This window comes from Oryctolagus cuniculus, chromosome 10, assembly GCF_051225735.1.
Source record: "Oryctolagus cuniculus isolate XC-2025 breed Fujian yellow rabbit chromosome 10, ASM5122573v1, whole genome shotgun sequence".
NCBI lineage: Eukaryota > Metazoa > Chordata > Mammalia > Lagomorpha > Leporidae > Oryctolagus > Oryctolagus cuniculus.
The window spans coordinates 68,964,951-68,991,608 of NC_142876.1; the positions used below are offsets into that span (position 1 = coordinate 68,964,951).

A 26,658-nucleotide genomic window follows, 5' to 3' on the forward strand; every position below is an offset into this window, starting at 1 on the left:
GACAAGTAGAGTTATAGACAGTGAGAGAAAGACAGAGAGAAAGGTCTTCCTTCCATTGGTTTACTCCCCTAATGGCCGCTATGGCCGGCGCTGAGCTGATCCGAAGCCAGGAGCTGGGTGCTTCCTCCCAGTCTCCCATGCAGGTACAGGGACCCAAGCACTTGGGCCATCCTCTGCTGCCCTCCCGGGCCACAGCAGAAAGCTGGACTGGAAGAGCAGCAACCAGGGCTAGTACCTGGCACCCCAACTGGGACTAGAACCCGGGATGCCAGCACCATAGGTGGAGGATTAGCCAAGTGAGCCACAGTGCCGGCCAAATTTTTAATGCAAATTCTTAGCTCAGACAAAAGCCAGCCACAGATGAGATTTAGCCCCAAGGCTGTGGTTTGCTAACCACCTGTCTCGACTCTACAGATGACCCCAAACACATGAACAAATATTCATTCTGAAAGATCACTTTGATCAAGAGCCGTCATCCCACTGTAGATAAGCAGCTATGGATTGCATGCCTGAAGGAATATCTCCGAGACTCCTTCACATACAAGCTGGGGTGACACAGGTGTGCTCTGCTCTTTCCATGAATATGCCAGGGGTGCAGGGGAGCCCTGCAGGAAGCCCCGCCCTGGGGAAGCCCTCGAGGGTGCCAGACACTGGGTCACTTTTCTGTTTCCTGTCCCTGTTTTCCATCTGCGACCCTGAGAGTTTTCCTGCCTCTCTCCATACACAACCTGTCGCCCCTGGTTGGTCATAGAACAGAGTAAAGGACTATCATAGGCTTGTGGACTCCTCCCCGACTCTGCTTGTGCCCTTTTGTGTACAATTCACTGCCAATACAGGCCTTGGCACAACACACTCTTACTATCTGACACCTGCAGAAGTTGGTGGTCCCATGGGCTCTCTGTGCCAGGATGCAGGTTTTGGCAGGGCTGCACATCTTTCTGGGGGCTCTAGGGAGGAATAATCTTTCTGTGCCTTTCGCATCTTAGAGACCACCCAGATTCCTCACCTTCAACGTCAGCAGCATGAACTATGTCCTGTATGGCCTTCAGTGCAAAGACTTCAGACCAACTCTTTGTATTACACTTGGTTGCCTCTTGGCTATTTAACCTCTGAGTGCAAATCATTGAACTCTTTAATGGAGTATTGTAGAGAATAAATCATAATGGGTAAACATTAAAAAAAAAAAAAAAGCATGTCCTCATGCTGTCATCTTGCTTTTTCTCCTTCCTCTCTGCCTGCCTTTTCCTTTTGAGGCCGCTCCTGATGGCTTTGGGCCCACCAGGATGGCCCAGGCTAACCTCTTCTCACAGTCACCCATGATGGTGACTTTGCCAGGGAGCCTAAGGTATGCACAGGCCCTGGCCCCAGGCTCCCTCTGCCCACACCCATCTCTGCCCCAGCCTTTGGCCTGCCTGCCTGCCAGTGTCTGGCAGGCCTCAGGACAGAAGTGGAAAAGCACCTCTTGCTGTCATTGTCTCTGCTTCTTTCTATTTTCATTTCTCTTTTTTAACATCAGGCTTCACAAGTAGGCTTGGTTCTAGCACAGCGCTTTTCAAACTTCGCCTGGATGAGCACACTATTAATAGCACATCAAGAGCAGGGTGCTCGCAAGCCATGGAGACATGGGGCAACCCTAGATGTGTGTAACTAGGTGAAAGAAGCCCGTCGGAGAAGGCCACCTACGGTAGGATGCGACTACCTGATATTCTGGACAAGGCAGAACCACATTCGATTGGTTTTCTGGAGCTTCCATAACAATGTACCGCAGGCTGGGTTCCTTACAATTGTGGAGGCAACGAGTTTGAGATTCAAGGTGTGGCAGTGTCTTCTGAGGCGTCTTCTCCTTGACTGGCAGCTGGCTGGCCTCTTCCCAGCTCTCCACCCCTCTTCCTCTGTGTGTGTCTGTGACCTCGTCCCCTCCTCCTAGAAGGACACCAGCCATTACTGGATTAGGGCCCACGCTGACTCTGACATCATTGCATCTCACCTGCTCCCTTGACAGGCCTCATCTCCACATAGAGTCACAGTCTGAGGACTTCACTGGATGGTTTTTGGGAAGACAACTTAGCCTGTAACGCTTGGGTGAGTTACTCCAGCCCATTTCCTGGGTGATTGAAAACCTGCAGGGTTTGAGTAGAGCCCAGAATAAGACAAGAGGCCTTGCACAGGTCCAGGCCACTGTGCAAGCTCCCCTGCCCCCGTGTCCTTCAAGTGGCAGTGGCCGGCAGGGATGCTTTGTGGAGCTCACCCTGGAGGTAAGCTGCACCAGGTGTTCTCAGGATACTGGGGCACAGCCTCAGCATCCTCTCTGGATAACTGTCCCCCTTCTGAGAGGCAGCTGTTGGGCTTAGTAGAAACTGGACACTTAACTGTGTGCCGCTGAGTCACCAGGAGACCTGAGCTGACCAGGAGATTGTGAGCTGGGTGTTATCTGACACACCAGGCCATGAAGTCAGGCATGCACAAGAGCGTGCATTACCAAATGGAAGTGGTCGGGGCCAGGCCATTGAAGGTACAAAGAAGTTATACAAAGTGGCCTGAGTACCCGTGGTCCCTGCTTCTGTGACACTGCACCCATGCCTCCCATGTGCCCAGTTGACAGAGGAAGAGAAGACTTGAGCCACACATGTAAATGGCTTGTGACATGAGCATGCATAATATATTTGCAATACAGACACCACTTGGAAGGGGACGGCTGCGGTGTTGCAATCTCTGTGTTTGAAGTTCTGGCCTCCCCACAGTGGGCAGAACTGGGAGAATGTAAATTTCTGTAGGACAAGCCACACAGTCTGGGGCAGCCCCAGGAAACCAATGCAAATTCTGTCACCACATTATTGCTAAGTGAAGGAAGACAATCTGAAAAGGTCATGCTCTGTGCGATTCCAACTCTAGGACAGTATGGAAAAGGCAGAACCATGGAGACAGTAACACTGTGGTTAGTGTAGGTCAGCAGATGGAGGAATGAGGTGGCGGGGCACGGGACTTTCAGGGCAGGATATCACAGTAATGGATGTTATTGTGTGCATGTTGTAACACACATCCAACTCTACAATACACAACACCACCAGTGAGGGCCAATGTCAACTATGAACTACAGTTAATAATGACTTAATACCCCCTCAGTTGTAGAAACCATACCAAATCAGTGCTGGGTGTTAAGAGGAGACACTGGGGACTGGGGGGAGGGTATGTATGGGAACTCTCTGAATTCCTGTTCAGTCTTTCTGTAACCCTAAAACTGCTCTAAAACAATAAGTCTATTCATTAAAAGCAAAAATACAACGTTGCTCACACACCAGAGCTTGGAGTCTTTGTAACAAGGAGCAATGTCCAAAATAATACAAGGGGCAGGTGTTATGGCACAGTGGGTCAGGTCGCCAATTGAGATACCCACATCCCATATCAAAGTGCCTGGGTCCCAGTCCTGGCTACTCCACTTCTCATCCAGCTCCCTGCTAATGCACCTGGGAAACCAGTGAATGATGGCCCAAGTACTTGGGTCCCTACCACCCATCTAGGAGGCCCAGGAGGCTTTGGCCTGGCCCATTCCCAGCTGTTGTAGCCATGTGGGGAGTAAAAAAGTAGAAGGAAGATTCTCTCTCTCTCTCTCTCTCTCTCTGCCCTTGAAATAAAATTGCTCAGAAGAAGCACTTAGAAATGCTTATACACCAGGGGTTTCCCAAGCACGGAGAGAATGTTCCCAACCACGGAGAGAAAGTTCCCAACCACGGAGAGAATGTTCCCAACCACGGAGAGAATGTTCCCAACCACGGAGAGAATGGTAGATGCTGACAAGTCCCAAAACAATGTCAGATGTCCAGCACACTTGCAGCGCTCCTCTGCAAGGGTAGTGAAATAACAGTACGTTCATGTGCTCACCCATTAAAGAACATCTTGGTTGCTTGCAAGTTTGGATGATTACAAATAGTGCTGCCATGAGCATTTGTACAAGTGCAGGTTTCTCTGGGAACACAAGTTCCCAACCCGTTTGAGTAAATATCAAGGATTTCTGGATTATATGATAATATATATTTATGTGATAATATATGTTTAGTTTTGCAAGAAGCCACCAAGCTGCCTTCCCAAATGTCTGCACCATTTTACATTCCCACCAGTAATGAGTGAGAATTCCTGTCGCTCCACATCCTTGCCAGCATTTGGTATTGTCAGTGTTTTGGATTACAACCACATTGCATATCTCTGTCCTGCTCCTGTACCAACTCTTTCTTTTTTTAATATTTTATTTATTTATTTGAAAGGCAGAGTTACAGAAAGAGAAAGGAAGGAACAAAGAAACCTTCCATCTGCTGGTACACTCCCCAAATGGCCGCAATAGCTGGAGCTTGACCAGTCCAAAGCTAGGAGCCAGGAGTTTCTTCCAGGTCTCCCACATGGATGCAGGGACCCAAGCACTCGGGCAATCCCCCACTGCTTTCCCAGGTGCATTATTAAGGAACTGGATCGGAAGTGGAGCAGCCGAGACATGAACTGGCACCCATATGGGATGCCAGCGCTGTAGGCAGCGCTTTACCTGCTACACCACAGCGCCGGGCCCTGCACCAACTCTTGAAAAGACTGTCCTTTCTCCATAGCATTGCCTCTGTCCTTTGTCAAAGGCCAGTGGACTGCAGGCGGGCTTATTTCTGGGGTCTCTATTCTGCTCCATTGAGCTCAGAGTCTTATTTCTTAACCAGATCACTGTAGCTTTAAGCCATAGCTACTCCTTATCCACAGGGGATACTTTAAGACCCCCAGTAGATGCCCGAAACCTCAGATAGTACCAAACTCTAGTGTACCATGCTCTGTCCTGTTCATACATACCTGTGTTGAGCTTTCAGCTTTTCACTGAAAGTAAGCACTTGGTGGCTTATTTTTGGCATCTGTGAATTGCCAACATCACTGCTCTTCTCCTCAGAGCCATTATTGAGTAGAATGAGAATTACTTACCCACAGACACGGGGAGACCGCAGCGTCAGTCTCAGCCCAGAAGGCTGCTAGAGCTCCTCCACCTCCACCCTGTTCCTGCTCCTTCTTCGCGTTGAGCAGGGCAATTCTGAGAGATTTTCCCTGGGAAATCACCAGGCAAACGCCTTATAGATGTGATGTGGCTCCTTCTGACTTCTTTTTTGTTTCTAATGTTAAAAAATATTCAGAATACCCCTTTTTATTTCATTAGGAATGCGGAGAACTCTGCAGTGACACGGTTAAAGCCCTGGGGGTGCCCAGTTCATTAGGGATAGACTAAATGGCTGCTGTCCTCATTTAGCAAAGTGTCAGACTTAGGGAGCTTCTGTTGAGAAATAAAGTTTATATTTTAATTTCATTTTCTGCTGACTTTTTTGAAGTCTCCATGTAGAACTATTTTACTTTCCAGGATTTTAATTACCTGTGTGGTCAACTGTGGTCTGAAAATACTAAAAGGAAGTGAACCTCCTTTAGTCCAGTGCATCCACGCCCCACATGTTACCCACCTGCTAGTCACTTACTAGCCTTCCAGGCCATCAGATTGACTGCTGCAGGATCACAATGCTTGTGATTAAGAAAGAGGTGGCCCCAGTGACAGGTGGTTAGGCATGGGAACTCCACCTGCATGAGCCGGGTTATGCTGCCTGGAGGGAGTGGGTCACGCCTGGGAGGAGTGGATTAGCTCCCTCAAGAGCGAGTTGTTATAAAGAGCCAGCCTGGCCTCCCCGGTCCCTCGCTTCTTTGCTCCACACACACCCCTCTGCTCACAGCCAGTCCTTTGTGTTTCTCTGCCTGGGCACTGGTGCTGTTTGCACCCTCCAGCCACCAGAATCATGAGCCACGTAACCCTCTCCCTCTTTATAATTCTTTTTTTTTAAAGATTTATTTTATTTATTTGAAAGACAGAGTTACAGAGAGGTAGAGACAGAGAGTTCTTCCATCCACTGGTTCACTCCCCAGATGACTGCAACAGCTGGAGCTGCGCCGATCCGAAGCCAGGAGCCAGGAGCTTCTTCCGGGTCTCCCACGTGGGTGCAGAGGCCCAAGGACTTGGGCCATCTTCTACTGCTTTCCCAGGCCATAGCAGAGAGCTGGATCAGAAGAGGAGCAGCCAGGACTAGAACCGGCACCCATATGGGATGCCGGCGCTTCAGGCCAGGGCGTTAACCCGCTGCACCACAGCACTGGCCGCAACCCTTTTTAAAGTGTGCAGCACAAATGGAACAGGGGCTCTTCTTCCCCTCCTTCTGCCACGGGCTCCCGGCTGGGCTCCTGCACACGGTGGCTTCAGCAGATGCTTGCTGTGCTCTGATAACACCAGCCCGCACCAAAGGACCCATGTCCAGGTGTAATCGCACAACCGTGACTCGGAGTGGAGGAATCTGTGTCACAGGAGTTAGGCAAGGAAGTCCCACCAACCGCCAGCTGCCTTAATTGTTTTCTAAAGCATTCAGAATCCATCGTAGCCGGAAGCCCAGTGTGGAAGACAGGCTGGTGGCCCAGCTGCCACCAGGCTGTTGATGAGGCTTCTGCTTCTGTGCCCTGCGTGGCCCCAGAGCACTCTAGGAGAGCACTGTGAATACTCAGCTCAATGGGAAATTTACAGAAAACTGGTCTTTTATTTATTTATTTTGAAGAGTCAAACTTTTGAGGTCAAGTTGCAGATCTTTTTTTATTTACTTACTCTGAAGGCAGAGAGAGACAGAAAGGTAATAGAAAGCTCCCGTGCAGTGATTCACTCCCCAAAGGCCCACAACAGCCAGGGCTGGCTCAGGCCGAAGCCAGGATCCAGGAACTCAATCCGACTCTGAAGTGGGTGGCAGGGACCCAATGACTTGAGCCATCACCTGCTGCCTCCAAGGGTGTGCATTAGCAGGAAATTGGAATTGGGAGTGGAGTCCAGGCCCCGTCGGGTAGAACGCAGATGTCCTGGGAAGCATCTTAACCACTGTGCAAGTGCTGATGCCCACAACTCTTTAATGCATCCACACAGAGGAAGGAGCCGATCTCTGCTTTCCAGCAGCTTTGTGTCTGCTCCCGCTAGCCCGGGCCCCTGGAGGATGCGCTGAGCCTGCTTCTTCTTCCTTCTTCACCCCTCAGTCGCTCGGCTCTCACCCATGCCCCTTCAAGAGCCATCCTAGGCTTCCTGGAAGGAAGCACTTGCCCTAAGCCCCCTCCCACTGTGCTCAGCCCCCAGGCTGAGCCCCAAATTCCATCTTTTCTTGCACCCCATCTCAGACGGCTTCTCCTGCTGAGGGAAGCCCCGTCCTTCCCTCCTACAGGGCATCAGAGAACAGAGGCCTCCACCTCCCCCTACCTCCGTCCCTGCCCACTGCTTCAGGCAGGCAACCACCAGGACCCCTGCCCTGTCCTGCCTCCTCCAAGGCCATGGCCTCCCCAGCTTTCTCCCCTGCCAGTTTTTTATTTCCTGATCCACCAGCTACCATTCAAAATAACTTTCTGTAAAACACTGAGTTGCGGGACCCGGTGCCATGGCTCACTAGGTTAATCCTCCGCTTGCGGCGTCGGCATCCCATATGGGTGCCGGGTTCTAGTCCCGGTTGCCCCTCTTCCAGTCCAGCTCTCTGCTGTGGCCCGGGAAGGCAGTGGAGGATGGCCCGAGTGCTTGGGCCCCTGCACCCACATGGGAGACCAGGAAGAAGCACCTGGCTCCTGGCTTCGGATCGGCGCAGCGCCAGCTGTGGAGGCCATTTGGGGAGCGAACCAGTGGAAGGAAGACCTTTCTCTGTCTCTCTCTCTCTGTCTCTCTCACTGTCTAACTCTATCTGTGAAATAAATTTTTTAAAAAAAATTGATTTGCTTCCAAGAAAATAGGCTGCCACTCCTGGTCCTGGGGGTGCAGGCAGGGTGGTGCCAGGAAGCCTTCTGGTGGCCCAGATCTAGTCAGTGTCACACGGGGAGAAGGCGTAGCTTTGGGCTCCTGCAGCTTGGGCTCTGCACAAGGAGAGTGGCTTTCGGGGCCAGTACCAGGGCTCACTAGGCTAATCCTCCACCTAACGGCGCTGGCACACTAGGTTCTAGTCCCATTTGGGGTGCCGGATTCTGTCCCGGTTGCCCCTCTTCCAGGCCAGCTCTCTGCTGTGGCCCGGGGGGTGCAGTGGAGGATGGCCCAGGTGCTTGGGCCCTGCACCCCATGGGAGACCAGGAGAAGCACCTGGCTCCTGGCTTCGGATCAGCACGGTGCACCTGCGGCAATGCGCAGGCCACAGCGGCCACTGGAGGGTGAACCAACAGCAAAGGAAGACCTTTCTCTCTGTCTCTCTCTCTCACTGTCCACTCTGCCTGTCAAAAATAAAAATAAAAAATAGAGAGTGCCTCTCGGCCAGATCTGCAACTTCTTTGGGCCTTCGTTGCCTCACAGGACTCTTGTGGAATTAAATGTGAGAAGCTTCCAGAACGTAGACTCTGCTGTTGCTGAGTCTGCTTTCCCGTGCCCTTGCGTGCACCTCACTAAGCCAGAGGAGCCTGACCCCACTCTGCTTTCTGGAGTCACACAGAAGGCCAAGTCCAAGAACTCCCAAGTGCCCCTTCAGCGTGTCTGCCCAGGACACTGCTTGCCTCTGTGAGACTTGAGCCCTTTCAGACAAAGGCATCCGCCCTCTGGTGTTTTGCCTGCGGTTCCGTGATGGGGCTTTCCCACTCTGCTGGCACATGGTGAGGACCTGGGGCCTTTGGAAGCACCTGCCAGCCTTGCATTGTTCCCGCTCCCACCCATGGCTGTCACACAGCCCATGCACACACTGTGCCTGACAGATCACTACTGGGCAGAACCCCCAGCCGTCACCCCCTGCTGTCCATTCAGCAAGTGCTGTGGGAAGGAATCCTTGAGCTCCTCCTGTGTTCCAGACACCAGACCATGCATTGCAGATGCAAACACACAAAAGCCCCTGTGCTTAGGAAGCATGAAGTCCATGGGGAGCCGAACCCAGCATAAATAATCCTTGAATTTTGTTGTGTGTTAGCAGTACCAAAAGTACCGATTCCTAGGTTTAAATAGACATTTTTAAAATAATTATTTTATTTCTTTATTTGAAAGACAGAGTGAGAGAGGTAGAGCCAGAGAGAGAGAGAGAGAGAAAGAGAGAGAGGTCTTCCATCTGCTGGCTCACTCCCCACATGGCCTCAACGGCCGAAGCCAGCAGCCAGGAGCTTCCTCCAGGTCTCCCATGCGGGTGCAGGGACCCAAGGACTTGGGCCATCTTCCACTGCTTTCCCAGGCCACAGCAGAGAGCTGGGTCGAAAGTGAAGCAGCTGGGATTCTAACTGGTGCCTATATGGGATGCCAGCACTACAGATGGCGCTTTACCCGCTATGCCACAGCGCCAGCCCCAGCTATGTATTTTTTGAAATGGAAATTTCCTGAGTTTTGATGAACTGATTTTCAATAAGTGACAGAAAGAAAAAGAGAACACTGTGTGCACCATCCTGCTAAGAAGGAACAGAGCCGGTGCCTGCTCTGCCCTGGACGCTTGAAGGTCTTAGAGATACTCAAGTTTTGTGTGCTCAGTAGAGTTGTTCCTCAAATCAGCCACGAGGTGGTGCTCTTGCACAGAGTCCCGGGCTGGCTAGGCAAAGGGAGTTAATTTTGTTTAAAATCAATTTGACATTAATATGTAATTAATATTAACATAGTACATTCACATGTACATTGAAATTGTACATATTGGGTACGGTGTTGTGGCACGATGGGTAAAGCCGCCACCTGCAGTGATGGGGCCATATGGGTGCCTGTTCAAGTCCCAAATGCTCCACTTCCGAACTAGCTCCCTGCTAAGGTGCCTGGAAAAGCAGTGGAAGATGGGCCATGTGCTTGAGCCCCTGCACCTATGTGGGAGACCTGGAAGAAGCTCCTGGTTCCTGGCTTCGGATCATCCCAGCTCCAGCCATTGCAGCCATTCGGGGGGGGGGTGAACCCGTGGATGGAAGATCTCTCTCTCTCTCTCTCTCTCTCTCTCTCTCTGCCTCTGCCTCTCTGTAACACTGCCTTTCAAATAAATAAAAGTTTTTTTAAAAACTGCAATGGGGCTGGTGCCGTGGCATAGCAGGTAAAGCCGCCTCCTGCAGCGCAGGCATCCCATATGGGTGCCAGTTCAAGTCCCAGCTGCTCCACTTCTGATCCAACTCTCTGCTGTGGCCTGAGAAAGCAGTAGAAGATGGCCCAAATCTTTGGACCCCTGCACCCACATGGGAGACCTGGAAGAAGCTCCTGGCTCCTGGCTTCAGATCGGCGCAGCCATTGTGGCCATCTGGGGAGTGAATCAATGGATGGAAGACTCTCTCTCTCTCTCTCTGTCTGCCTTTGCCTCTCTGTAACTGTCTTTAAAATAAATAAATACATATTAAAAGTAAAATTAGAAGTTGCAGTAAGACCTGTAACCATGAAAATACTAAAAATATAGCAAATGGTTCAGTGCATTGGGATGGGCCAGGGTTATTTTGGATATGAGCCCAAACACATAGGCAACTCAGGGCAAAGAGAGACAGGATTACATCTAACTGAAGATCTGCAGGGGCCAGCATATGGTGCAGCATATATATATATATATATACATATATACATATATGTGTGTGTGTGTGTGTGTGAAGCCCTCACTTATGATGCCAGCATCCCACCTCAGAGCACCGGTTCAAGCCCAAGCTGCTATGTCCAACCCAGCTTCCTTCTAACATGCCTGGGAAAGCAGTGAAGAATGACTCAGTCCTTGGGCCCCTGCCACCCGTGTGGGAGATCAGGGCTCCTAGATCTGACCCGGCCCATTCCTGGCTATTGCAGCTATTTGGGGAGGGAGCCGGCAGATGGAAGATCTCTTTGTGTCTCTCACTCAGCCTGTGTCACTCTGCCTTTCAAATAAATCATTTAAAAAAAAAGTATATGCACAGCAAAGGGAACAATCAACAGAAGAGACAGCCCAAAGAGTGGGAGAAGCAATTTGTAAGTTATTCATCTGATGGGGGGTTAAATACTGAGAATATATAAGGAACTCAAACAGCTCAATAGCTCATTTAAAAATGGGCACTAGACCTAAGTAGACATTTCTCAAAAGGAGGCTTCGTGGCATCTGCTGGCTGTGCAACGGGACATGGATTCAAGCTCATGATGTGTCAGGGAAACCTAGCATTGGTCAGGCTCCTGTGTCAGAGCTGGCCACGAGCACCACAGATCCCCTGCACCCACCCCAGAGTCCTGGAGTTGGAATAAAGCGAGCAGCAGATGCCCGATCCTTTGTTGGGATTTTCATTCTCTCCTGGGAGAATCTTTTCTGTATTTAAAAAATAAATTAGGCCGGCGCCGCGGCTCACTAGGCTAATCCTCCGCCTAGCGGCGCCGGCACACCAGGTTCTAGTCCCGGTTGGGGCGCCGGATTCTGTCCCGGTTGCCCCTCTTCCAGGCCAGCTCTCTGCTGTGGCCAGGGAGTGCAGTGGAGGATGGCCCAGGTGCTTGGGCCCTGCACCCCATGGGAGACCAGGAAAAGCACCTGGCTCCTGGCTCCTGCCATCGGATCAGCGCGGTGTGCCGGCCACAGCGCGCCGGCCGCGGCGGCCATTGGAGGGTGAACCAACAGCAAAAGGAAGACCTTTCTCTCTGTCTCTCTCTCTCACTGTCCACTCTGCCTGTCAAAAAATAAAAAAAATAAAAATAAATAAAATAAATAAAATAAAAAATAAATTAAACCAAAGCCCAGGTCTTGGATGAACAGGACCCAAGTCCCTTGTGCAAAACTGCTCCCACTGCATCTTGGGAGGAGGCGGGAAGGGACGGGGTGGGTAGCTTCTCTTGGGAACAGCTCTTGGTTCAGGTGAAACTGGCGTTCCAGAGTCTCATCGGGTTCTTTGTGGAATGGGGATGTTAGAGAAGAGCATGAACCTTTCCTTGACCAAACCACACAGCGTGGGTTCAGAGGAAGTGGTCACGGCTGGGTTCAGAGGGCCTGAGCCTGGAGCCCTAGGAGCCCTTGGCAATGGCTTGCAGGGGGCTAGCCTAGGACCCCAGGTTCCAGAGGGAACACCCCCTGAGCCTAAGTGGAGACTGCTGGTGGAGTCCTCCCTCCTTCGCTCAGGGACCTGTGACCTGACCAGCCCTTGGAGTCCCTCTGGAGGGACTGACTGTGGCAGAGAAACCAGGCTGCAAAGGGCAAGTGGGAAGGCGACTGGGATCCAGCCCAGGGTGCCCTCGGTGCAGGAGGAGATGACTGCCCGTAGGGTGTGCATAGTCGGGCACATGTGTGGAAGGAACATGCCTCACACGAAGAAGGGCTGAACCAAGGTGGGCTCAGGGACCCCACTGGCCCGATGCACATGCGCAGGCTGACCAGAGGACATTAACAAGAGGCATCAGTAGGTGAGCTGGGTTGAGTAGAGAGGGTGGTATGGAGGTCCACTGTATAGTTTAGGGAACAGGGCCAGTGCTGTGGTGCAGCAGGTTAGAGCCCCAGTCTGCAGCACTGGCATCCCATATGGGCGCCAGTTCGAGACCTGGCTGCTCCACTTCTGCTCCAGCTCTCTGCTATGGCCTGGGAAAGCAGTAGAAGATGGCTCAAGTTCTTGGGCCCTGCACCCACGTGGGAGACCCGGAAGAAGCTCCTGGCTCCTGGCTTCATATTGGCTCAACTCCGGCTATTGGAGCCATTTGGGGAGTGAACCAGCAGATGGAAGATATTTCTGTGTGTGTGTGTGTCTACCTCTCTGTAACTCTGTCAAATAAATAAAATCTTTAAAAAAAATTTTTTTTTAAAGATAAAATGTAGGGAACACAAACAGACAGCAAAGTGAAAACCTTCCCTTCCTGGGCCCCAGCAGCTACAGGGCACCCCTCACACTCTCCTCCTCTTCATGGGCATGAACCCATTGGCACTATGCTTGGGTCCCTAGGGCGGGACAACTACGGGAGCAGAGGGTATTGACAAAGCCAATGCAGCAAAGGCTGACGGAATCCTGGTGAAGAGTGTATGGAACATTCTCATAGTATCCTGACAACTTTTCTGTAAGCTTGAAATAATTTCAAAGTTAATAGATTTTTCCAGGATGCATGTTCATTGCTGAATAGTCATTGCATCACCATGCGCATTTTGGTGTTGTAGACAAGAAAATGCGTGTTTACAATAAGGACCGAAAGCCGCTTTCAGTTGGGTGTCTGGTTTTCCCATCAAATGCTGAGACACTGGAGCCACTGTTCATCTCCCGCAAGACCCTGCCAGCTGTCCCTGTGTTTCTCCGGGTGCCCTCCTTCCTCCTGCCACCCTGGCTGGGGGCTCATGGCCCACCTGCCCCTGCACCCCCCTCTCCCTGCCCATGGTTAATCCCCTTCTCACAGCACCACCTCCTCAGAACCTGACACCCAGCCAGGGCTGCCAAATCCAGTTGTGCAGGTTTTCAACTGAACGGGCTGGCGTGTCTGAGCAAAGTAGCTATGGGGACTGAAATCGGGGTGACTCTGAGCCACAACAGTGTCCCTAGCCGGGCACACATCGGCCCAGGGTGGAGCGCGATGCCCCTGAGGATTCTGCTAGAAAACCCACGGTCCACTCAGAGCAGGTCTTTCCAGAGAGCGTGAGGAGGGTCCTCTAAAGGTGTGGGGAAGGTCAGGAAACCCGTAAGGGGCTGGGACCGGGAGCTCCTGGGACGGGGCCTCACAGGAGGGGCCCTGACCCCCGCCCCCACCCTCCAATCCCCTCTGCACCCAGCGGGAGGCCAGGGCAGGGAACCGGTGCAGGGCCCTGCAGAGCCAGTTCCTGGGCAAAAGGAGTGGGTTGGGGGCAGCGGGGTTCTTTGTGTGCCTCCTGGGCGGACCCTGCTGAGCGACCACAGCTTCCCAAGCCCAGCTCTTCTGCCCAGGCTATTCCAGCCAAAGTGCTGATCTTCAGCTCCCGGCGTCTGTGGCCTGCTGCCCCGCCTGCGGGCTGGCCAGGTGTGTGTGCTGTGGGCACCGAGCCAGGGCCCCTGGGGGCGGGGGGGGGGGGCGAGGATGGCATCTTAGAGGGTCTGGTCTCCCGCGAGCCGAGCCCGCCAGGGACAAGCTGGTCCTCTCCACACCCTGGGCTTTCCTCGAACCGGCTGGGGATCCTCTAGGGCAGAGAGGAGGAAGCGCGCCTTCCCGGCCCGATTGGTAAGCCCTTGCGGTGCGGGTCCGGGTTGACGACGAGGAGGAGCGAGGTCCGCACAGCCGGGCAGAGTGCGAGCGCGCCCGAGGACCGCGGGGGCTGCTGCCGGGCCCCGACCCGGCACGGCGCCACTGAGGAAGCTCATGGAGACCTCGAACCGCGCATCAGGCAGGGCCCAGGCAAGGCCTTAGGGACGTTTGGTTTCCAGTGACTCCAAAACCTTCCCTAGAACAGAGAACCTCCTGCAGGCTGATTTTCAACTGTTTGACTTTTACTTGGAAATAATTTGAAGCTGGAGTGGGGTCGGAGGGAGTTGCAAGAGTAAGAAGAGTACAAAAATTCCCAAATAACTCCCATCACGCCAGTCACCCCTTGTTAGCATTTCCCCCATGACGCCCTGCGTCCGTTCTGAATGTAGATGCCTTGGTGTGGAGAGTCAGAGGCAAAGGCAGGCAGGAAGAGGTAGAAGGGAGACCAGGGTAGGTACAGGGACAGGTGCGGACGTGTGTCAGTGTGTGCTTCCATCGCCACAGTACAGCGCTCAGCTGCCCCACGTTGAACGTTGATGCAGTAAGTGTATCTCATCTTCCCTCCGAATTCCACTGCATATTTTGTGTTTACCCACTTTCCTCTGCAGGACAGGATCAGGCTGGCCGGATATTTCCTTTGGTTGTCATCTCTCTTCAGCTCTTCTATGACTCTGACATTTTCTAAAGATTTATTTTTTTATTTATTTGAAAGGCGGAGTTACAGAGAGGAGGAGAGACACAGAGAGAGATCTTTTATCCACTTGTTCATTCTCTCAATGTCTGCAACAACCGGGGCTGGGCCTGGCTGAAGCCAGGAGCCAGGAGCTTCTTCCTGGTCTCCCACGTGGGTGCAGGAACCCAAACACTTGGGCCATCTTCCACTGATTTCCCAAGCACATTAGCGGGGACCTGGATCGGAAGTGGAGCAGCCAAGACTCAACCTGACACTCATGTGGGTTGCTGGCGTAGCATCTAGTGTCAGGGCCAGCATTGTGCCATAGTCAGTAAAGCCACCTCCTGTGACCCCTGCATCCCATATGGACACCATTCAAGTCCCCACTGCTCAACTTCAATCCAGCTCCCAGATGATGGCCCAGATAGCTGGGCCCCTGCACCCACGTAGGAGACCTGGAAGACACTCCTGGCTCCTGGCTTCAGCCTGGCTCAGCCATTTGGGGGAGAGAACCAGCAGATGGAATCTCTCTCTCTCTCTCTCTCTCTCTCTAACTCTGACCTTCAAATAAATAAATAAATCTTTTTAAAAGATAAGATTATTTGGGCACACAAAAAATTAAAGTCCATTCACATTTTTTCATAGCATGTATTTTCCGTGAAAGACCGCTTGTGTGTGTGTGTGTGTGTGTGTTACACCTTCACAGCCCTTACAGACACACATGCAAGTGTCAGCAGACACAGGGGGCCCATTCATCTGGGTTTTGCCAAATAGTAAACCTCCAGTCGGAGCTGCTCAGAAGGAGGCTTTGTTTACCTGTGACAGGTAAAGAAGATGGTGGGAAGGTAGAGTTCCCTAGAGAAGCTGTCTCCTTGAGAAGCAGTGTACTGGGGCTTTTATCGCAAGGGTTAGGAGAGTGTCCCGGATGTAGAAATGAGGGGGCAGGGGACCATTCCCTCTCACTCTATGCATCTTCATACACTTGATGTTCAAGAATCTGACCCAGGGGCCAGCATTGTGGCATAAGCGGGTAAAGCCACTGCCTGCGACACTGGCATACCAGATTGTTCAAGTCCCAGCCACTCCACTTCCAGTCCAACTCCCTGATGATGGCCCATGCAATTGGGCCCCTGCACCCACTTGGGAAACCTAGAGGAAGTTTGTCTCCTGGCTTCAGCCTGCCCCAGCCTTGGCCACTGTAGCCATCTAGGGAGTGAACCAGTGGATGGAAGTTCTCTCTTTGTCTCTCCCTGACTCTCTGTAACTCTGACTTTCAAATAAATAAATAAACTTTTTTAATAACAGAATCTACTGCAGGCCAGACAAGCTTTCCTGGAACATCCTCAGGAAAACAAATTTAAGTGAGTGAAATCTTCCCTTGTTCCTGTGCCCTGCCTTTTGCCTAAACCCTACACTGTCAGTCACACAGGTAATATATGTGGACATACTCCTGAAGATGCCCATGAGTATTCTGGAAGTCATGGGTTTATACCCACTCTCAGAAATCCAGTCTACCCCAAAGGCTCTTGTCATACTTCCAACCTCCCCTCATTCCACATCTGTCTTCCTCTCTAAGAATTCTGCCTCTCAGTCACAATAGCTGCGGCGCATTTCTTCATCGCTCAGTCGCAGGATGCATCCAACTTTGGAATTCGTCTGCTGTGAGGGAGTCCCTTTGAAATGCCAGTCTTTCATTGATCTATCCTTTAAATCCCTCAAATGGTCCCTACATAATGACAGACATAAACAAACCATGCAAGGATAGATTTCAGCTCTGTCTCCCTTCTCCTCATCAGTAGCTCTGTAGGTTTTCTGAGAGAGGTGCATAGTGCCCCTTCCCCAGGATAAAACAAGTTTATGTTCTGATGTGTTTCATATACAAGGGCCATTTCAAAAAGTTCATGGGGAGACAGAATTTAAAAAGAGGTGGTTTACTTGGATAAAAGACATTTTGAAATCCATACATGGTTGTTTCATAATCTGCATTTTCATGAACTCTCTGAAGTGCCCTAATACAATCTGATATCCGATTATGAAGAATACTGTTGCTTTAAATTCTGTAGCTAAGCCAAATTCAAAAAGAAGCCAGTTGCTAAGGCAACTGCGCAAAGAGGTAATTAATTCATCAGTCATTATATGCAGATAAATCTGCTTAACTGAGTGGGAGGGGAGGTAGGTTTGTTTGATTTTTCTTCCTGGAATTAGTGGAAGAGGTAGAGGTGTGCTTTTTTTTCCCCCAATCTGTAAAAGGGCCTTTTAGCTCCTTCCGGAAGGGTACACCCTAGGACATTGGAGAGCGGCTGCACTACTCAGGCCCTGTGCAGTGTCCACAGTGTGCATCTCTTCTGATCCACTGAGACGTGGAGAACCAGCACCTTTCAGAATTTTTTCATTTTAGAGTTGATCATGCACTCCTGTGTGCTGCCTGTGGGCCCTCTGCAAACATCCGGGAACTTGATCACAGGTCCCTGCCTCTCTGTGAGTCCATTAAACTACATAAGGGAAGGGACAGTGCCTTATTCATCCTGGTAGTTTCAAAATGCCTGAAATATGGTAAGCAATCAAAAACACTTTAGGATGGAGGGGGGGAGGGGTAGATGAAAAAAAAAATGTACTGCCTTAATAAAAACACCTTAGAGCCTCCCTCTGTCCATCGGGCTCTACACTGCCACTTGTGGGTAATAAGCTGTAATTGCATGAAATGTGTCAGAGCAAGGAATTCTGTCACTCCACTACAATAGAGTCAGAACAAACCACAAACGTGTGTTGTCACTCCCCAAAAAGATTTTTCTCTACCACCACTGTCCTTCTGAAGATAATACTGTGCAGTTTTTTAATTTTGTCAAAGTATGCATGACATGTAACCATTTTCACTGTTTTTAAGTACAGAATTACGTGGCATTAAGTACATTGCCATCGTGCAGCCATCACCACCAACCATCTACAGAACTTGTTTGTCCTCCCAGACTGGAACTCTTCACCAATTAAAGAGTAACTGTTCATTTCCTCCTCTCTTCCCAGCCCCTGGCTACCACAATCCTACTTTCTGTCTCTGAATTCGACTCCTCTATGTTTCTCATGTAAGTGGAATCATACAACAATATCTGTCTTCTTGTGACCGGCTCATTTCACTAAGCACACTGTCTTTAAGGGTCATCCGTGCTGTGACAAGTATCAGAATTTCTATCCTTTTGAGTTGATTAACATCCCCTTGTATGTACAAACCATCCCTTGTTCATCCACTTGTCTGCCACAAGTGCATTTTTGATACAGTTTGCTAACTTGTCTCATTGCCTTTTGTGTTGCCAGCAGCTTCTGCTTGGCCCAGCTGTGTGGGCAGGGACTCGGAAGATTTCCAATGAACACACCACAGTTCACTGTTCCCATGTCCACCTAGTAGAACATACCAGGAGCTCCTCAAGGTCATCAATGTGCTGCCTCTCTTGGAGGGTTAAATGGATATAGTATGAGTGTTTGTTAAATTAATACCGAATGATAGTAATAATAATAGTAATAATGACGGGTATGGAAAGCGTTCTGGTTGCTAGGCCCTGGCAGAAGATGAAATGATGAGTTCATTTATAAATTCTGACCACAGCTCTGTGAGATGTACACCACTGTCCTCACTCATTTCCAGAGAAGGAAACTATAATAACTTGGAGAAAGAGATTGGAAACCTGCCATTCTCGCCCAACAGCCACCAGGCTGCACCCTTCACGGGAGCGTGTACACCTGGAGGACACGGTCATGTTGAGCATTTGCATTTCTTTTTTTTAAAGATTTATTTATTTATTTGAAAGTCAGAGTTACACAGAGAGAGAGAAGGAGATAGAGAGAGAGAGAGAGAGAGAGAGAGAGAGAGAGAGAGAGGTCTTCCATCCGCTGGTTCACTCCCCAATTGGCCACAACGGCCAGAGCTGTGCCGATCCAAAGCCAGGAGCCAGGAGCCTCTACCAGGTCTCCCACGCAAGTGCAGGAGCCCAAGGACTTGGACCATCTTCTGCTGCTTTCCCAGGCCATGTCAGAGAGCTGGATCGGAAGTGGAGCAGCCAGGACTCCAACCGGTTCCCATATGGAATGCCGGCGCTGCAGGCGGCAGCTTTACCCGCTACACCACAGTGCCGGCCCCTCCTTCTACTCTTACAGTTTCCTGTGCCTGATGTTCAATCTGTCTCTCTCTATGTGTTCCACACCATTCTCAGTTCCTCCTCCCTGATGAAGCTTTTCCCTGGATCCTATACACCCTGTCAAGTCCCGTCCCCGCTTTCAGCCCTCAGTGCCTACACGTTGTCACACATGGACCTCCAAATGATTGGGGTGTAGAAACTGAGTGTCCCCTGTCTAAAATGCTCGGGACCAGAGGTGTTTCTGATTCCAAAGATGTTGAAATATTTGCATTACATCATGAGATATATCAAGGATGGGACCCAAGCCTAAATATGAAGCTCATTTATGTTTCATATATACCTGTACACATAGCCCAAAGGAAATCTTATACAACATTTTTAATGCAGCTGCATTTTGAATGACAGCCATCACATGAGGTCGGGTTTGGAATTTTCCACTTGTGACGTCATATTGGTGCTCAAAAAGTGTTGGACTTTGTAGCATTTCAGATCTTGGGTTTTCAAGTTAGGGATGCTCTACCTGGACTAGTCTTGTTTTTTTCCAACAGCTCAAGAACAAAAGAAATGGATCTCGCAGCTTCCTTACTCTTTTGTGTTTCATGTCTGTAGAATACAGTCTATGGGGCGGAATGAGCGTGTGTCTCTTTTCAGAGCCTATGCTGTACAGACAGGAAATCAGCCAGCTTCCTCTACAGCATATTGTCCTGTGGTTTGATGAAACATGAGAACAGCTGTCAGGCAGGCAGAGAGTCCTGAACTTCCACCTGTTAACACTGGGAACTCAGGCTACCATACCTCTCGCAGCTCTGCTATTTCACCTACGCCAGGAGAACATAGTTAAGCGCTTGAAATGCAGAATACATTGTTTCTGTCTCTTTTTGCTCCAAATCAAGGGACTTTGTGGGGTTGAATTCACTTTGTTAAAAAACATGTTAGTGATAGGGTGGCCATTTAGACTAGTGGTTAAGACACAAGTTGGGAGGCTGCATCCCACATCAGAGTACCTGGGTTTGATTCCTGGCTCCACCTTTTGATTCCAGATTTCTACTAACACAGATCCTGGAAGGCTACAGTCATGGCTTGAGGAATTGGATTCCTGCTACCCATCTAAGCAATCTGGAATGGATACCAGGCTCCTGGCTTTAGCCAGTGTGAGCATATAGAGAGTGAGCCAGTGGATGGGGGGAATTCTCTGTCTCTCCTCTCTGCCTCTCAAATAAATAAATGAAATTTAAACATGTCAGTGAATATAATTACTTGAGGACTCAAAAACTCATGATATCTAGAACCATCTCTAAGAGCTAGAACTATTTTTTAGTCATAAAATATTCCTTAAGATATAAGCTTGGACCATGTTTGTAAGGTTTGTTTGCAGAATTTGTACGTTTTACTTTATCTGATATTTGTGTATTAGAAAAGCTAGAGCTGTCTTTAAATCTGGTTGGATCATTAGTGAAACTTCACATCAGAATGAAAAGCCCATCAATTAAACAACTGTTTATCTGCTGTAGTCCAAAATTTTGCTAGGCTATTTGAGGTTAAAGAGTGAAGTATAGGACCAGCATTGTGGCACAGTGGCTTAAGCTATCACCTGTGACACTGGCTTTCCACATTGGAGCATGGGTTTGAGTCCTGGCTGCTCCACGTCAGGTCCAACTCCCTGCTAATGCACTGGGAAAGCAGTGGAAGATGGCCCAAGTGCTTGGACCCCTGCCACCTACATAGGAGACCTGATGGAGTTTCTAGATCCTGGCTGTCGCAACCATTTGGGAAGTGAACCAACAGGTGGAAGTTTCTCTCTTTCTCTCTCTCTCTCTCTCCTTCTGTCTCTCTGCCATTCAAATACATTTTTTAAAAATCAATCTCTTAAAAATGTGGAATGAAGTCAACAGGGAGGCAGATTTTCTCTCTTCCAGTCTTGCCTTCTCCCACGCCATTGAGCCCTTATTTGATTTCTGGTTTGTAAAATGTGTTTTAAATGCAACTTTGATGTGTGCAGTTTCTCTTCAAATGCACCCACAGCTGCCAGACCTGCCCTGGCCAGCTGTCTCTGCCTCATTACCAGTCCAACTTGGTGGCTCCCATGGCATTTCTGAACTGTCAAACACTGGTGGTTCCATTCCCTCTTGGCAGGCTCCCCTGTTGTGTGTTATGGGATGTTTTGTTTAAGGAGCTGCTGGCTTCCTACTTCCCACTGTCTTAAACTCCTATCTGTGACACCGAACTGAATATTCTAATTGGAGTCCTGGGCTTTGGAACATGGGGTCAGAGACATCAAACACACTTTTCTTAATGACTTGCCAGTGGGGATTTTTGTGTTTGCTTTTGTTGTTGGAGTTTAAGGCTGCCAGTCAACAAGCCTACCTTGGATGGCACTTCCGAAAGCTCTTTAATATCACTTAGCGATCTGGATCACTTAGTTATAGGAGTAAGGGGAACAAAAGATAAATGATGCCAATAAATGTGAAAACAGTTGATCTCAGGGCGTCAGGTACAGAACAGGAAACTTGAAAGTGGTTTTTCCGCTTTCCTATACAAGCATGAAGATTGTTGCACGATATTTTTCAGGTGTCACGTAATGAGATCATGGAGTAATCTCTGCTGCTAAAAATAAAAGATGATCTGAGCAGGTTATGTTCCACCAACCCACCAGGAAGGAAAAAAGAACAAGAGTAAGTTTCAGAAATGCCACAAAGCAGAATGAGGACAGACCCCTGGCTGAGGTGGGGGCCTGCTTCACTCAGCGGCCAGCGGCACACCAGGCTGTTGACGGCCTTCTGGCTGGGCCTGTCAGCTTCTGGCGTTGTCAATGCACTGAATCAGTGACTGTTCGCCTTTCGCAAACTACTTTGCTCCTCTTGTTTTAAAACTGTGGATGTTCCTGTTACAAGAGTACAGTTTCAATGTTGTATAACCTCTAAAATGGAAACACTGCAGAAATGCAGAATATGTTAACATTTTACATTTTGATTTTTGATATGAAATTCAGTGCATCCACTAACGTGCAACCCATCACTCTAGGCATTTTTTTTTTAAGATTTATTTTAATTTACTTGAAAGGCAAAGTTATAGAGAGGCAGAGACAGAGAGAGAGAGAGTGAGGTCTTTTGCCCACTGGTTCACTCCCCAGATGGCCACAACGGCCAGGGCTGAGCCGATCCGAAGCCAGGACCTAGGATCTTCTTCCAGGTCCCCAACGCGGGTGCAGGGGTCCAAGGACTTGGGCCATCTTCCACTGCTTTCCCAGGCCATAACAGAGAGCTGGATCAGAAATGGAGCAGCTGGGACTTGAACCGGCACCCATATGGGATGCCAGCGCTGCAGGTGGCAGCTTTACCAGCTATGCCACAGCGCCGGCCCTTCTGGGCATTTTTCAAATATCTTGGACATCATCGGGATCCAGGCCCGTCATGAACTGAAACAATCGCCTTGAATTTTTTCATCCAGTTAAGTGAATTTCCATAGAAAGTTTCCACATAATGGGAAGCAAATTTTCTTCGTATTGCTCTGGAGGACTGGGAGTTTTAGCTAACCAGAGAGCAAGTGACTTTTTTTTTTTTTTCAACATTCGCCATCTTCAATCAAAGCAACTGAAGAAAAAAAAAAAGACAAATTTTTAAATTCACTATTCAAAAATCAAATAACTATTACAAAAGAAATTTAAATAACTAAACTTCTCAATGTCCTAGGAGTTCTGAGACATCCCCGCAACCGTAAGTAATGAACATCAATAGAAGTGAGGAGAACTCCACTTTGTTTCACTGTTGGACTTTTGCTCCAAACATTGTGCCTTTCCGACTCTTCTAGAGGTGACCAAAGCCTTCCCTCACCTGCTCTTCCAGCCTCTGCCCTCCGCGGTGTGGCTCCCAGGGCCACCTTTCATCCCTACAAGTGGCTGTGCGTTGCCTGGCAACAGATGCTGATGCTGTTCTGCAGCTGCTTGGCAACAGATGATTGTGCTGCCTGTCGTCCAGTCTTGCACCAGTGAGGGATCTGGATTCTGATCCAGTGGCTTGAAACATAATAAAATTCACTTTTTTAAGATTTATTTATTTGAAAGGCAGAGTTACGGAGAGGCAGAGAGAGAGAGAGAGGAAGAGAGAGAGAGGTAGAAAGAGAGAGAGAGCGTGCGCTCTTCCATCCACTGGTTCACTCCCCAAATGGCCACAACAGCTGGAGCTGGGCCAATCCGAAGTCAGGAACCAGGAGCTTCCTCCAGGTCTCCCATGTAGGTACAGGGGCCCAAGCACTTGGACCATCTTCTGCTGATTTTGGACCACCTTATGCTGCTTTTCCAGGCATATTAGCAAGGAGTTGGATTGGAAGTGGAACACCCTGGACTTGAACCAGAACCCATATGAGATGCCGGCACTGCATGCAATGGCTTTACCCACTACACCACAGCACCGGCCCCAATAAGAATCACTTTCTCTCTCTCTCTTTCTTTCTCTCTCTCTTTTTAAATAAATCTTTTTTTAACAATTCTTTTTAGGTTTTTATTTATTTATTTAAGAGATAGAGTTACAGACAGTGGGAGGGAGAGACAGAGAGGTCTTCGATCTGCCAGTTCACTGCCCAAATGGCTGCAATGGCCGGAACTGCACTGATCTGGAGCCAGGAGCCAGGAGCTTCTTCCGGGTCTCCCATGCAGGTACAAGGCCCAAGGACTTGGGCCTTCTTCTACTGCTTTCCCAAGCCATAGCAGAGAGCTGGATTGGAAGAGGAGCAGCCAGGACTAGACAGGCGCCCATACAGGATGCTGGCACTGAAGGCAGAGGATTAACATACTGAGTCACATCACTGGCTCCTAAATCACTTTCTTTCTAAGACCAGACTAAGTAAAGTCCAGATGAGTGAGTTTAAAAAAAAATGCTTTTAGTGTCTGGAGTTCCTGCTTGATAATAAACACTGGCTTGGAATGCACTGGGGCACAGCAGTTAAGACACTGCTCATGATGCCTGAATATGCCTGTATCAGTGTGCCTGGGTTCAAGTCTTTGTTCCACTTCTGACCCAGCTTCCTGCTAATGCACATCCTGGGAGGCCAAATGTTGGCTCAAGTACTTGAGTCCCTGCCACCAATGTGGGAGACCTGGATGGAATTCTGGGCTCCTGGCTTCAGCCTGGCCCAGCCCTGGGTGTTTCAGGCATTTGGGGAGCAGATGGAAGGTCTCTTTCTCTCTCTCTCCTTTTCCAATAAAAAACAAATAAATGAAACTTTAAAAAAAAAAAGGTTGATTTTGCTTTTTTCATAAGAAGTATTTTCGTTATTATACAAGGGGGCCTCAAAAAGTTCATGGGAAATTCAAATTGTCATTTGATTCCTTTTTTTCCTAAACTTTTTGAAGCCCACTATATAAGGAAAGCATATTTTTTAAAAGATTTATTGACTGATTAACTTGAAAGTCAGAATGACAGAGGGTAGGGAAGACAGGGAGAGAAAGAGATCTTCCACCATTTGGTTCACTCCCTCAGTGGCTGCAATAGCTGAGGTTGAGCCAGGCCACAGCTAGGAGCCAGGAATTCCATCCAGGTCTCCCACATGTATGGCAGGGGCCCTAGTGCTTAGGCCATCATCCGATGCTTTCCCAGGCACATTAACAGAAAACTGGATCTGAAGCAAAGCAGTAGGGACTAGAACCAGCACTTGCTATGGGATGCTGGTATTGCAGGCACTGACTTAACTCTCTGTGCCCAAATCCTGCCCTGGAAAGCACTTTTACGTTTTAGGGTTGAGTGGGATGTGGAGGTACACACTGCAGGTACTGTGCACTTGTCACAACCAGACTGCAAGGGTGTATGTAAAGACACCCCTCAAACTCACCCTCTTAAAATAATAGTGATAGTAGTGCCTGCTTTTCAGGGTTATTGCAATGTCCAGGCTTGGACCAGGCCGAAGCTGGGAGGGAGGAACTCAGCCTGGGTCTCCCATGTGGGTGGCAGGGAGCCACCACTCAAGCATCCCCACTGCCTCTCAGGAACTGCATTAGCAGGAAGCTGGAATCGAGGGTTAGAGTTAGGTAGCGAACCCAGGTTCTCCTCCGTGGACTGGGGACATCTTAACCACTAAACCAAATACCTGTCCCTTTTTTAAATGCCATGAATTATACATTGCCAAAAAGAAGAGGACAAGACAAATCCCATGAAAACATTCAATTTTAAAAATTATTTTATTTATTTGAGAGTCAGAGAGGTAGATAGCTTCCAGCCACTGGTTCACTCCCCATATGCTTCCAACAGGGCTGGACCCACGCTTGCCAAGTTGAGGCCCCATGGGGGCATTGGGCTGGTGACTTGATGTGGCCATGGTTTAGACCTGTGTGGTCAGGGTGTGGAGGGTACAGTTGGCCCACCCAGAACATGTGCCAGGGGAGAGAGGAGGCTGTGCTGGGTGACCCAGGCACTGAGCTACCCCAGCCAGAGGTGAGCCAGGAGCCCCCAAGGGCAGTGTGGAGGTAGCCAAAGACACCCTGTCTCAAAGAGGAGTTGAACCTCCAGGGAGAAGTCAAGTGCAGTGGAGACCAAGATTCCTTGAGACCTTTTAGGCCCTAGGAAAGCGTGGAGGATGCTGATAAGAGATTTTTTTGTGTGAGGCATGAGCCATAGGCAGGCTGCAGGGGCTGGGGTATGAACAGGGGGTAGGTAGGATGTGCAGGCCAGGCAGCGTCAGATGCCCTGTTTAACTCTGCGCCACAGTGGGCACGAGGGCGACCGTGGAGGAAGCGGACACGGCCCGAGGGGGAAGGCTTTGTTGGTTTAAAATGGGACAGAGTTGAATGTGTTTATACTAGTGAGAGACAGAAGCCCATAGAAAGAGCAGAGGCTGAAGGAGGAGGCGGTGAGGGGACGGCGGGGGCGGGGAGGAGGGGTCCGGGGGAGGCAGGGGCAGTGTCTGTGACCCGCGATGGAGAAGCCGAGCGTGGGGCAGCGCCGCTGGGGGGCGAGAAGGCCAAGTCAGGCTGAACATGAGAGTTTGGAGAAAAGTGGGGGCCTCGAAAACACAGCTGAACCAAGGCATGAGAAAGCCAGGCCCGGGTGCAGGGTTGGGGGTAGAGCACAGGGCCCGCCCAACTGGAGACTATGACCTTGCAGCAGCTGAGTGCGCAGGAACCGTGGTCTGCACCGCCGCCCCGACGCGGGCCCAGGGACGTCTTTGCCCGTCCTGCCTACCAGGAAGGGAGGGGGCTCGGCCTCAGTCACAGCGAAGGCCAACAGGTGCCGGTCTCCCGCCCTCGCTCGCTCCTCTGCCACAAGGCCAAGCTGGAGGCCACAGTGTCTTCTAGAAAAGGTGTCAGGAAGAGCTGCAGAGGAGGAACAGGGGGCTGGAGGTAAAGACAGGCGGCGAGGGAGGCGGCGGCGTGGGTGCGCTGCTGCGTCTCGAGCGAGCGTCAAGGGAACAAAGGCGGTGCGACTGGGGCGCCTCTGGGAGCCTCCTCCCTGATAGAATATGCATGATCCCGGGCGAAGGCGGCGAGCGCGCGCCCACAGCACTCTCCCTGGCGCGGGGTGCGAGAGAGCCACGCGGCCGCGGCTGCAGGAGCGGGCGGCGGGCTCGGGAACCCACGCGCGCAGCGTGTAAGCGTCCCCCTTGTCCTTCCTCCTGCCCGCCGGGCTCTGCTGGGGAGCCGGAGAGTCCCGGCACCAGCGGTGCGGCCGCCTCGGAGCCCCTGCCCCTTCCCGTTCCCCTTCTTCCGCCGCGTAAGCTCGGACTCCTGAGGCAGCGCGGGTTCGACGGCAGAGGCCGAG

The 26,658-nt window shown here is 50.3% G+C and overlaps 1 protein-coding gene across 4 annotated transcripts in view; it reads left to right on the top strand.

Moving 5' to 3' along the window:
- The window catches only part of GNAL (G protein subunit alpha L), a 187,140-nt gene that overhangs the window by 21,852 nt on the left and 138,630 nt on the right, over positions 1-26,658 (top strand). The window contains exon 1 of one of the 4 annotated variants that reach the window (XM_008261024.5): positions 26,348-26,487. The exons of 1 other annotated variant lie outside the window; for it this stretch is intronic. The gene's annotated coding sequence lies outside the window, so the exon portion shown is untranslated. Of the gene's footprint in view, positions 1-26,347; positions 26,488-26,658 lie in introns of those variants that run through there. 2 more of the 4 variants (XM_089305354.1, XM_051852169.3) reach the window with 2 other exon arrangements.